General features: G+C 41.4%; 1 long non-coding RNA gene across 4 annotated transcripts in view; it reads left to right on the plus strand.

Moving 5' to 3' along the window:
• LOC126942628 (uncharacterized) overlaps positions 1 to 10,206 on the plus strand; it is a 42,658-nt gene that overhangs the window by 14,037 nt on the left and 18,415 nt on the right. For all 4 annotated transcript variants that reach the window (XR_007721589.1, XR_007721592.1, XR_007721590.1 and 1 more), the window contains exons 2-3: positions 6,720 to 6,927; positions 10,100 to 10,188. This is a non-coding gene — a long non-coding RNA (uncharacterized LOC126942628). The remainder of the gene's footprint in view (positions 1 to 6,719; positions 6,928 to 10,099; positions 10,189 to 10,206) is intronic.

The raw sequence follows: 10,206 nt of genomic DNA on the forward strand, positions 1-10,206 counted from the left end.
TGCCATCACGCCCAGCTAATTTTTGTATTTTTAGTAGAGACTGGGTTTCACCATGTTAGCCAGGCTGGTCTCGAACTCCTGACCTCAAGTGATCCGCCTGCTTCAGCCTCCCAAAGTGCTGGGACTACAGGTCTGAGCCACCGTGCCCAGCCCCTCTTCTTTACGATTTTCTTAATAACATTTTCTTTTCTCTAGCTTACTTTTTCTGTAAGAATACATTATATAATAAGACACATACAAAATATGCATTCATGGACTGTTTATGTTATTTGTAAGACTTCTAGTCAACAGGTAGGCTATTAATAGTTAAGTTTTTGGGGAGTCAAAGTTAAACTCAGATTTTCGAATTCACGGGGGTTGGCACCCCTACCTCCATGTTGTTCAAGGTCAAATGTACTTAAATAGTATTAGATTTTTAAAAATATAATCACCGTAGACTTGTGAAAGCTCCGCACAGGTTGCTTTGGAGAGGCAAGCATGCAAACCTCTTTTCATGGATGCCTCAGCGGTGGCATCTGTAATGCAGCCATTGCAGACACCACTGTTTTTCTTCAACAGACAATACTGTCTCCCTTTCGGCTTCTCTGATAGATGTTTCACCACTATTTCACTTAAGCTGTGGTGACAGTAGAAGCAGCAATTACTGTAGTCACAAAAATCAGGGTCTACCTTTATTACCAGATCATTATGACAATTATCTCCTCCATTTTCTCTGTCCGTGCATACACATTTCCAAGGCATGTATTTTCATTACCAGACAGAGAAGGGCCCACAGGTCAATTGCACACACTCCGTGCTGATAAAGTAATGTCATTAACTTTTGATTTTTTTTAAAAAGCAAATTATGGTCCTCTATTCCTGGATTGTGTTTTTCCTCTTAGGTACTCAAGCAAAAACCAAGATGGTCTCTCTCTCTCATTCTCTCCCTCTCTCTCTCTCTCTCTATATATATATATACACACACACACACACATGCACACATGTATATATATTTATATACACACACACACACATATTTAATTTTAATAATGTCAGGCAGTATGTTTTTTGTTCGGAATGTGCTTTGCACCCATGAGCGAAAGCCAGTGCTGTGAATCTAAAACTACCTGGGCCTAATGAGGAAAGGTTTTGAAACCCCGGCATTTCCTAAATGTTCAGGGAGAGAAAACAAAGTCACCTCTTCTTAAGAAAAACTTTTCTCTTTAGGGGGTTCCAAGGATGTTGACATAGATCTAGGCCAGGGAATGGTCAGATGTTTGTTCTTTTGAATGGTGTCCCCACTTCCCCTTTCTGGGGACCTCGGTCGACTTCTTTTGCATTTCCTGGCTCTGTTTCACACAATGCTCAGAGCTTCAAATCCCCCTTCTCTGCAGTTACTCCAAGGTTTAAGCTGTGGGAAAGTCACCCAGGCTTATGCGGGGGATGCCAGTGCTGCTTCTGCTGCTGTACTGCTGTGTCAACACACCACTTCTCTCTGCTTCCCTTGCCTCTGTAAATTGATATAAGAACAGCAACAACAAAACCAACGGCCAAGTCAGTATGTGATTTACAAAGATGTCCAGAGACCACTCAGTATCAGTATCAGCCAGCAGATAAAGCACAGGGCTTAGAGTCAGAGAGCCTGGGCTCTTATCCCAGCTCTACCACTTCTTAGTTGTATGATCTAGGCAAGTGACTTAAACCGTCTGTGTCTCAGTTTCCCTATCTGTGAAACATGGGTTTAAAGTTAGTACCTACTGCAGAGGTTGATGGGGGGATTAAATGATGTGCAAAATGCCTGGAACAATGCATGGTCCATGGCAAGCCCTGGATTCACATTGGCTTTTATGTTACGTTAGTTCCAGACTATGCCAAAGCAGGCACTTGTAAAACCAGCCAGTTCTGCTGCTGCTCCTGGCCAGGCTTCAGGATCCTCAGGAACAACCTCTGCTACTTAGCAGTCCTCCACATCCACCACTCCATGGAAGCAGCTGTCATCAGAGCTGCCAGTGACTTCCCTGTGACCATCTCCAAGAGGCTCTTAGTGCTCTAATTCTTTCTGAGTCATCTGCCACTTTGGATATCACTCCTCGGCATCTTTTTCTCACCTTGACTCTTAAAGAAATATCCTGTACCTACTGAACTTCTTTTCCTATGTTTTTATTTTATGTGTTTTCTCTCTGCCTCCCAACATCCCCAACTCCCTACTCCACCCTGGAAGTGTCAGTATTTGGCACATAGTAGATGCTCAGTAAATGTTTGTGAACTGACTTGAACTGTGTTGTTGAAGTAGTTCCTTAACTGTATCCCTTTGTATCATTTTCTTGATATTTGAGCCCTTGCTGCTCTGCCTGGAATCTCTGCTATGATGAAGCAAACCCTTCAACATCTTCTGACTTCTAATTCATCTGTTTCTTCTTTTGAGCCTTGAAATTCATTTTATTTTATTTTATATATATTTTTGATACAGGATCCCACTATATCGCCCAGGCTGGAGTGCAGTGGTGCAATCATGGCTCCCTGCAGCTCCGACCTCCCAGGCTTAGGTGATCCTCCTGCCTCAGCCTCCCCAAGTAGCTAGGACTACAGGTGTGCACCAACACACCTAGCTGATTTTTTGTATATTTTGTAAAGACAGGAGTTTGTCATGTTGTCCAGGCTGGTCTTGAACTCCTGAGCTCAAGCGATCCACCTACCTTGGCCTTCTAAAGTTTTGGAATTACAGGCGTGAGCCACCATATCCAGCCTGAAATTCTTTACAATTAAATTAACCTGTCTCAAGCTTCCAATTTTGGGACGGAGGTATATTTTTAAGTTCTAGATTTCACTTTATTCAGGAAACAGGAATTAGGTCCCACCACACATCAAGACTACATACTATCATCCTAAAAATAACTCCTCTTGAGGCATACAAGATCATGTTAACAAGGGAATCATATTCTCTGAGTGGCAGAACCCAACATTTTAATATGCATTTTATGGGTGTGGTGGCACATGCTTGTAGTCCCAGCTACGCAGGAGGCCGAGGTAGGAGGATCACTTGAGCCCAAGAGTTCAAGGCGGCAGTGAACTATGATGGCACCTCTGCACTCTAGCCTGAGCAACAGAACGAGATGCTGTCTCTAAAAAAATAAAAGCTAAAATAAAAACAAAATTGATTCCTTTTCTTTTTTTTCTTTTTTGAGATGGAGTCTCGCTCTTTTGCCCAGGCTGGAGTGCAATGGTACGATCTTGGCTCACTGCAACCTCTGCCTCCTGAGTCCAAGCAATTCTCCTGCCTCAGCCTCCTAAGTAGCTGGGATTACAGGCACGTGCCACCATGCCTGGCTAATTTTTGCATTTTTAGTAGAGACAGGGTTTCACCATGTTGGTCAGGCTGGTCTTGAACTCCTGACCTTGTGATCCACCCACCTCAGCCTCCCAAAGTGCTGGGATTACAAGTGTGAGCCACCGCGCCTGGCCCATAAAATTGATTTCTTAAAGACAGTGAAGTATGATAACTGTTGGTTTGCTCTTGCCCAGAAGTTGAATGAAGGTTTGACCTATGAGAATCAAGGACAATTAAAATACTAGCTTATAGCATAAAAAGAGAAGCAGACTTCCCCTTACATGCACATACATACACACTCTTTCTGAAGTCAACTATACATACTTTTTAAGACATTACACATTGGATTGTTCCCACTATCACACGATCTTGTAATGATCAGGTCTGACTTCTCTGTTATGCATAGTGGGGAACCAAGATACTTTTAGGGGCTCATGAAAACGTTTGATTTTAATTTATTTTAAAATCAGGGCCGGGTGCAGTGGCTCATACCTGTAATCCCAGCACTTTGGGAGGCCGAGGTGGGAGGATTGCTTGAGCCCAGGAGTTCAAGACCAGTCTGAGCAACATGGCAAAACCTCGTCTCTACAAAAAAAAAAAAAAAAAAATTAGCGTAGTAGTGCATGCCTGTAGTGCCAACTACTTGAGAGGCTGAGGTGGGAGGATCACTTGAGCCTGGGAAGCGGAGGTCGCAGTTAGTCAAGATAGCACTGCTGTCCTCCAGCCTGGGTGACAGAGTGAGACCCTGTCTCAAAAAAATAAATAAAATCAAATCAGAATGAAAAAAATAATAATCACAAGTATGTAAGAACAAATTCATATACTTTTAAATTTTATTTTTAATGAAGAAAGGAGCCCACAAAGACAAAAATACCCCTGGCATTTCCAGGCACCACAGGAGTCACAATGAGGCCCTAGTAAGGACACTGATTCAGTCGAGGTTCATGTATTCACACTGAGTACTCCTGGAAATTTTCATATTTTAGAGTTATATATTGTGCAAGACTTAGTCTTTGATTTTCTAGTTTTTTCTATTTATACTAACACCTCAGAGACCTAATACATTTCATGGCCTTTGTTTACTGTCTCTATTGTAACGACTTCCAAGTCCCTCTCTATTCTTGTGTTGGAGTTCTAATTTTGTACTTCTAACTGCCTGTTGGGTATTTCCACCTGTGTATCTCATCGCTAGCTCAGTTAACAAAGACATCGCTGAGCTCACCATCTTCCCCTGCTCTTCGGTTTTCTCTCTTCAATTTTCATGTCTGTTAGAGTTCCTGCTAATTCTATAGTCAGTAATGAGCCAACCACGAGCTTATCTCCTTCTTCATCCCCTTATCTGAGGACCTGATTGAGCCTCTGGTCCCATGCCCACTGCCATCCCTATTGGAGTCTCACTGCCGGTTCCTCAGCCAAGCATCCTTACCTCTCATCGAGTTCCACATGCAGACTCCTGACTGACTTCTCTGCATTCCAGCTTCCTCGTGCGACACATTCCTGACCCTCCCTGAATTGATCTTTGTACTGCTTTCATCATTTTCCTCCTCTGCTCCATAATTCCTCCACACTTCAACCCAAACTCCTCACCCAGTTTAGAAAGCTCTGCTCACATGGTTCCCCACACTGTAGCCAATGCATCTCCCAACACATTAACACCCACCAGAGGTAGTGATTAAGGAGTCCATTCACTCACGAACTAGACTTGCTGTCTTAGTCTTTTGTTCCTGCTCATTCATTCATTCATTCATTTATTCTGTTTTGAGGTAACTACTCTGTCCCAGGCACAGACACCTTAAATGTTCCTCTTTTACCTATGCCAACCCTATACAGCCTTCAAAGCTCAGGACAAGTTCCAATCCATGAAGCCCAGGTCTCCCTTCTATCACAAGTCTTTTTCTTCTGAACTCCTGGGACGCTTAGAGACATTGTCAAACATTTAGGACTTAAACATGTGACGTGAGATTTCCTGACTGTGTCATGCATGCTGTCCAGTCTGACTTGTTGGAGTTTCTGCAAAGGTCTTTACAGAAGATCTGTCTTTTTAGCACTCAGCTGCATCTGGCATCAAGCCCTGGATGGACTAGTGGTATGCTAACCCATTGGTTATTAATCATCGCCACGATTGTTCATGTGTTTACTATAGTATGATCCAGGCATTGACTACACCAGGCACTTTATGAGGTTGTTATTATCCTCCGTTTTTTACAGATGAGGAAAGTGAGGCTCAGAGAGGTTAAGTGACTTCTCCAGTTTTACATAGTTTTGAAGTGGCGGAGTGAGAATTTGAATATAGGTCCGACATAATTCAAATATTGTGCTCTTGACCACTTAACTAAATTAACTCTACTTTCTGATTGATTCATATATATTCAAATCTACTCCTTCTCCTCCTAGTGTCATTATGTTTGTTTTTTCTCTCCTTTGTATTTTTAAGGCCTGCTGGTCTATCCTTTCAAGGTTCTACACTTATGCTGGACTCACTAAGCTGTCCTAGAACATCATAGTAAATGTCCACCAGATGTTAATTATTTGAGTGAGAATGGTTGTGAGCATTGGGATTCACATGTGGGCTCCCCCAGCCAGTACCCTTCTCTTTTGCAGTAGCATATTTTGTAGATTAAATAAAACTCAAGATTTAAAAAACCAAATTAATAAATGATCAATGGAAACAGAAATTTGGAACATAGAAGTAGCATTTCAAAATGAACACCTTATATGTAAAAGCTCACAACCAGGAATTTCTTCAGTTGGGTTTACAGCAATGTTACATCACTAATACTAGGTTTCTCTCTATATGGCCAAACATGTAAAGCCTTCATATCTGATTATGGAGCACATCTAGACTGTTAAAAAGCTTTCTATAATATTAATAAAATCAAATAATTAATAACAATTAAATTGCATAATCATAGCAATTTCATTCTGAGAATGTTTTGTGGCCTAAAAGCAAATCCTTGAGATATTTGTGCAGAAGCGTCATTGCAAAACAGAATCTGCAGTAGAACTATGTCATCTTTTGGTTCTAAGTTTGCCCTGTCATTGCTGGCAGACAGCAAGTATTTATGTGCTTGCTAGCTCTTTAGTGGAACCGATCTTCTGTATTCACTGTTGCCTCCTGTGACACAAAGTGCCACCTATCTCCCAAGGTTCTTTCTTGGTAACGGAACTCTAGTTTTTGGCTGGACTCATTTCCCCAGTGGTAGAGGCTGCTGGCTGGTCATGCCATGAGCCCAGGTCGTCTTCTTCGGCACAACCAGATGCCATTTCTCAGCCTCCCTTGTGGTTATGTGCATGGTGTGCTTGAGTTCTGGCCATTACTGAGCTGAAGCGATGTGTCCCTTCTACTCACACTTCTGTAGTCCTGGCCTACAGAAACCCATGATGGTTCTCTATGCTATTTATCGTTCTACAGCTTAATGCAGATAAGTAACAAGATATTGGAAGACAAGTGTTGAAGATGAAAGAGGCACAAGATAGAAGAAACCTGGGTCCTTAGATCCCTGCTTGAAGGAAAACCACTTGCCAATCCAGAACATCATTTTGGACTTCATATGAGTGAGAAGCAATCCTGTATCATGTTTGAGCCATTAAGAGTATTTTGGTTGTTTGTTCTGATAGCTGTAAGTATCTTACTAACGTAGACATCATAAGTGAAAGACCATGTTTCCTCACCTCCCCTGCTAAGTGTAACCGTGTAACTAAATTCTGGCCAATGAGATGTAAGCGGAAGTGTTTTGTGTGACTTTGAAAGAGGATGCTTCAGGGAAGCTGATTTGGACGGGATGGGAACACTTCTGTCTTCTTTTGCTCCTTCTCTTTTATAGTCCAGAACTCAGACAAAATGTCAGGAATTGCTCTGACCATCTTGCACGTCTGTGGATGGGAACTATTTTCTAAGACAATGGGGTAGGGTGATAGAGAAGACTAGGTTTCTGATGGACGTGGAGCTGTTGGGCCCATCTGGGATCCTTAACCCCGTCCACAATGCTTTTATGTTAGAGGAATCTCTTTCTTGTTTAAGCCCCTATTTTATTTCTCATAGAGACACACATTCTTTCTATAGGAGCACAAGTGACCATTTTAATATTTGAATCAAGTTATGCCACTTCTTGGCTATGAATCCCTTCATGACTTCATGAATCCCTTCATGATGAATATTTCTATATTTGAAATATAGAATCGAATTTATATTTCTACCATGGTTTATGAAGCCCTGCTTAATTTGTCTCCTACCTACTCCACTGACCTCACTCCAATTACACTGGCCTGCCTTCTGTTCTGCTGTAGTGACTGATCATTCACCTCCATGAGGCCCTACTGCCCTACTGAAGATGTCACCTTTTCAGAGAGGTTCTCTGACCTCCACCTACAATAGGCTCTCCCAGCTTTCGTCTGTCTCACCACCCTGTTTATTTTCTACATGGCTCTGATCACGGTCTTTAATCATCTGGCTGATGTATTTATTCATTTGTTTGTCATGATCTCCCCAACTAAAATGTAAGCTCCGTAAGGCAAAGATGGTCTCCCATACAACACAGTGCCTGCTGCATAGGAAGCGCTTATTACGTTATGAAAAACACAGCAAACGTGTATGTATATTTGAATATATATAAACACTAGATGTATGTGCATGTGTACACATATACAGTTAACCTGTGACTAATGCAGGGGTTAGGGCGCTGACTCTCCATGCAGTTGAAAATCTGACTTTTAATACAACTTGGTTTTTGAGTTTATAGTGTGTGGATTTCTTTTTAAAAACCTGGCCCTGATTCTAATGAAAGAAAAAGTGGAATTAAATTTAGCCATTATTAAGGATCCAACAAATCAAATATAAGTCACAGTGAATACTAAAATTTTGAGGTGAAAAAGAAAATTAGAACTGGAGATAGACATTACAGTGCCGTCCCAGGAAATGGCAGTATCTAGCCCATGAGAGAGTTTCTTTCATGTTTTTTTCATTGCATGTACTAAACATAGTGATTGCTTTTTATCTTTTTAAAAAAATCTAGGCTGGGCGCAGTGGCTCACGTCTGTAAACCCAGCACTTTAGGAGGCCGACGCAGGCGGATCACAAGGTCAGGAGATCAAGACCATCCTGGCTAACACGGTGAAACCCCGTCTCTACTAAAAATACAAAAAATTAGCGGGGCGTGGTGGCGGGCGCCTGTAGTCCCAGCTACTCAGGAGGTTGAGGCAGAAGAATGGCGTGAACCCGGGAGGCAGAGCTTGCAGCAGTGAGCCGAGATGGCACCACTGGACTCCAGCCTGGGCAACACAGCGAGACTCTGTCTCAAAAAAAAGGAAAAAAAAAAAGAAAAAAATATATATAAATAATTATTTGCTCTCTGTTCAAAAATCACTCAGCCATATAGAATTTCCTGCTGAAGACAATTATGATATAAAAATTTTAAAATTACCCCACCACTTTTTTTTTGTTTGTTTTTTACCTCTGTCAGTTTGTTACCTTTATTCCTGAAAGAAAGACTCAAGACTCATGTAATACTCTAAAATAGGTATTAACAGGAAATGTTCCTGGACAATGTGGGTTTGCAAGAGAAACAAAGAATTTATTGTTGACTCGATTACTAGCTCGAAGTAATCAGAAATTCCATGAAAGACACTGCAAGTTGACCTTTTAAAATTACTTTAAAAAGCTGAGGTTGATTTGTATTTCTTAATCAGCATCTCAGAACAATGTACATTCTTTCTGCATAGTGTTATGGGCATCTGGGGCTTTGGCTTGACCAACATCCACTTCTTCCTGTGATACCAAAGAACCACCCCTCCCTGACTCTCAGTGTCTGTTTTCTGGTGGGGTTGACTCTTACCCCTAACCCCAGGGGTGGGGCATGTGGTCCAAGTCTGGTCAATAAGAATTTTAACCATGCTGGTGGTTCAGGAATGAGTATGTGTTATATGCTGAGCTTATCAGAACCAATATTGTCAGCCCCAGGGGTTATGCTAGAAGTTTTGAAAAGGATAAATTCTCTTCCGGGGTGGTTAAACCTATAGAAAATTAGCCTGGAGCTTCTGGTGGACATCTTGTCAAAAAATAGTGATTGCCTGCTTGAGAATGAAATCAAGAGAGAGGAAGGCAAAGCTAAAATGCCTGGAGAAAATTCCTGAAGACATTTTTCAAGGATCTGGAACCACCCTTGAACTTTTTTTTCTTTCTTTTAGAGACAGGGTCTTGTTCTGTTGCTCAAGCTAGAGTACAGTGATGTAGTCATTGCTCACTGCAGCCTCAACTCCTAGGCTCAAATGATTCTCCTGCCTCAGCCTCCCAAGTAGCTGGGACTACAAGTAGCTGGGACTACAGGCATGCACTGTGCCCAGTGATTTTTTTTTTTTTGTAGAGATGAGGTCATGTTATGTTGCCCAGGCTGGTCTTGAACTCCTGGCCTCAAGTGATCTTCCCACCTTGGTCTCCCAAAGTAACTGACTTACATGCATGAGCCACTATGTTTAGCTTGAGGATTTTCAGGTACATAAACAAATATATTGCCCTTATTTGAATTTCATTTCTCTCACTTGAAACTGAGAATCTTAACTATACACTTAATTTGTTACTAAATGAATTAGGATATAAAGATTTTTTTTAAATTACTTCACTACAAAATTTTCTGTAACTAGAAGAAAGATGGCCATTCCTCCCCAAAAGAACTCTTACGACTTGTATTCATTTATCAGAAAATGCAGTTTCCTTTTGCCTATATACAATCTAAAGATTTTTTAGTATACTTGTTTAGTTGCCTAAATGTTCTTTATATGCTTGTCTTGTCCTTGCAGTTCATATGAGGTATTATGTCACCAATGAGCAGGGACTATGATGAATGTGTCTTTAGAACACCCAATGAAGTGCCACTTGCCACAAGAAGGTAAGTCACAATTTCTGA

Source organism: Macaca thibetana, chromosome 1 (genome assembly GCF_024542745.1).
Source record: "Macaca thibetana thibetana isolate TM-01 chromosome 1, ASM2454274v1, whole genome shotgun sequence".
Lineage (NCBI taxonomy): Eukaryota > Metazoa > Chordata > Mammalia > Primates > Cercopithecidae > Macaca > Macaca thibetana.